The sequence below is a fragment of the Tenrec ecaudatus genome, chromosome 1, assembly GCF_050624435.1.
Source record: "Tenrec ecaudatus isolate mTenEca1 chromosome 1, mTenEca1.hap1, whole genome shotgun sequence".
Classification (NCBI taxonomy): Eukaryota; Metazoa; Chordata; class Mammalia; order Afrosoricida; family Tenrecidae; genus Tenrec; species Tenrec ecaudatus.
Genome location: NC_134530.1, coordinates 258,446,092 through 258,449,684, shown reverse-complemented (window position 1 = coordinate 258,449,684; position 3,593 = coordinate 258,446,092).

Sequence of the window (3,593 nt, the reverse complement as noted above, 5' to 3'; positions counted from 1 at the left end):
AGCAGAGCTAGAGTGGCAGCGAAGCCACAGCAATGGCGGCAGAGGAACCAAAAGCATGGGACCGAGCAGGAGGTTTCATGATCCCAGAAAAGCTGAGTGACTGCTGGCAGCAGCCTTTGCTTGCATATTTGGTTGCCTACAGACACTTCATCTAGGAAAGTTAGGTTTTCCAGGTTGGAAGAGAGCACCTTTGGGATATGATCAATCGTGAAGTGGAGTCCCTAGGGATATTTTTCAGTAGTCCTTAAAGAGCTTTGTGGCATTGCCAAAGCAGGACAGAGAAAGAAGTATTCCTACAGATGTTAGGTAAATCTGCTGCACAAGACCTCTTTAGAATATTGAGAAAAAAGGATGTTGTATCGAGGATTAAGTTATGCCTGACTCAAGACGTGGTGTTTTCCACTGCTTCATATGCATACGGGAGTTGGACATTGAATAAGGAAGACCGTACACGAGTCAATGCATTTGAATTGTGCTGCTGGGGAAGAATATTGACAGTACCATGGACTGCCAAAAGAACAAGCAAGTCTGCCTAGGAAGAAGTCCGGCCAGAGTGCTCTCTAGAGGGAAGGATGACGAGACTTTATCTCACATACTTAGGACATGTTGTCAGGAGGGACCAGTCTTTGGAGAAGGATATCATGCTTGGTAAAATAGACCTGAAAACTCACAGTCTTTGAGTCAATGCTGACTCATAGCAACACTGTAGGATGGGGTCGAACTGCCCCTGTGAGTTTCTGAGACTGTAGCTCTTTATAGGAGTAGAGAGCCAACTTCCTTCCACAGAGCAGCTGATGGTTTTGAACTGATGGCCTTGAAGTCCACAGACCAGTATATAACAACTACTATACCAGGATTCCTTTAGTAAAGTAGAGGCACAGTGCACACGCACACACACACACACACACACACACACACACACACACACGGAAGGCCCTCTACAAGCTGAATTGATAGCTGGCTCAAGTATAGGAAAATTGTGAAGATGGAGCAGGACCCAATGGTGTGTGGTTCTGTTGTGTATAGGATCCCTATGCATTGGCATTCACTCAGAGATCCCAAACAATAACAATAGACAGGAATGGCTTAGAATAGGTGCTTATGACTGAACAACTGTAGCCTGTATATTTCTGATCCTAAATTGTAACCCATTTACTTCCCAAACAAACCTCACAATCGTGAATGTGATCTGTGAGTTCTGGGTGGCCATTGCAAACCCACAGAGATGTAGAGGTTGCCTTGGGAGGGACGGTTGATGTTAGAGTTGCAATGAAGAATGGAAGCTGAAGACACCTTTGACTTCCGCCTCACAGGAATTGACCTTGGACTAGTGTTAAGTTTGATCCTCCTCCTTTATGAAATCCAAGAGGTCACTCTGCTACCACGCCATTCTTATAAAAGGAAAGTTTTTATATTGTAACTTAAAGATTAATATCATTTTTCTCTCTGGTAGTTCTGTTCTAACACATAGCGATCTTAAGTACAACAGCACAAACTACTGTCTGCTCTTGGGTCACGCTCATAGCTATTATGCATGAGCCTATCGAAGTCACTGTGCCAGTCTATCTCCTTAGCCGTCTCCCGTATTTATGTATTTATTTTTACTAAGCTTGAGGTCATTTCCCAGGGCCTTCTCCCTCTTGACAGCATGTCCCAAGAAGCACTCTGGCTAGTGAAATGACTATGGAATGCCAGAAAAACACCAACAGCAAAAGAGTCATTTGTTCTTCTGACAGTCCATAGTAATTTCAGTAGTCATTTGCCAACACCATAATCCCAATGAATCAGTTCTTCTCTGGGCATCCTCCTTCCAATTCCAGCTTTTAGACGCATGAGGTGACTGAAAATATCATGGATTTCTTTAGTCAAAGCTTAATGATCAGTGTCATATCTTTGCCCTTCACCCCTTTACAGAGATCCTTTGCAGCAGTTTCGCCCACTGCAATACATCACACGATTTCTTGACTGTTGCTTCCATGAGTATTGCTTTTGAATACAAGTAAAATAAAATACTTGACAATTTCAAATTTTTGGAATTGATCATGATATTTTTTATTGATCAAGAGTAAGGAATGTTGTCTTCTTTACAGTATGCTGTAAACCCTATTTAAGGCTGCACTTTGAATTTTATCAGCAAGTGTTTTAAGTACTCCTCACATTTGAAAAGCATTCCTCTTCATGTAATCCTGTCTCCCAAATTATTTGCTTAGAAAAGAGATTGAACAGATATAGTGGAAAGGTATACCAATGTAGCACACATTTCTGGATTTTAAATCAAGCACATTTCTTTATCCTATTCAAATGACTGCCTTTTAATCTATGTACAGGTTCTGCAAAAGTACAATGAGGTGTTCTCAGATTTTTATTCTTCACACTTTTATTTGTAGCTCATTATGATCCACAGAGTCAAATTGCGTTACACAGTTCATAAAACACAAGTAAACATCTTTCTGATATTCTATGCTTTCAGCCAAGGTCTGTCTGACACCAGCACGAATATCCCTCGTGCCATATCCTATTTTGAATCCACCTGAAGTTTTTGGTAGCTCCCTGTCAATGTATTGCTGCAAATATTGTAGAATGCTCTTTACAAAAATTTTATTCTCATGTGAGATTAGTGATGCTGTTTAGTAATTTCCACATTCTGTTTGCTCACTTTGCTTTGGGATGAGCAAAAATAAGGATCTCACTGGTCGGCTGGCCAGGTAGCTCTCTTCCAAATCTCCTGGCATAGATGAGTGGGTGCTTCCAGCGCTGCATCAGTTTGTTTAAATATTTCTATTAGTATTCCATTACTACCTGGACTTTCGGTGTTTTGCCAATGCCTTGAAGGGCACATTGGACTTGTTACCTGTCGTTCTACTCGACTACAACTCAGAAGACTCCACTGATGTGTCTTCTCCCAAGAAAACACCCCTTTTCCCATAGTCTAAGGACCCCAGAAGCTAAGGGAAAAACTGCTAATATAAAGAGCCCAGGTTAAAAGAAAAGACACCCTTAGGCACCCATGATCCACAAACAACCCTATGTGCACCCAACACACACATACACTATCAAGAATCCTACACACCCAGCATCTCTAAACAATTTTATATACTACGCATAAACACACAAACAATGCCATCTATCATCGTAAGGCACACCTACATACATCCTGGGCTGGTTCTAGCCTTCTTAGTCCCAAAATGAGTTGCTCTTAAGTCTTGCCTCTGTTCTTTTCACTCTTCTCCTACTTTATCCTCTAACAACGCACATATTTGAGATTATTTTCTCTTACAATAAAACTTACTTTGTTTTTGGTTAGTAAAAACTCAAAAGCAATGTCAGTTCTCAGGGAAAAAGTCAGATGCATGCAAACTTGGGGCTTGGCCCTACTGTGACATTTTGATAGGTTTTGTTCACATTTTTTGTGGAAAAGTAGTTGGGGACCACAGGGTGCCAGCTGTGGATTATTGAATAGATTAGGATTCTAAACCCGCTGACCCAAATTCTACGATTAGCCCCTTCTCTTTGGCCCTAACCTTTGACCTTCTGGAATTTTAATTAAAGTCTCCCTATTGGAGAAAGAAGCAACCAATTAGGTCGCTGTCTTC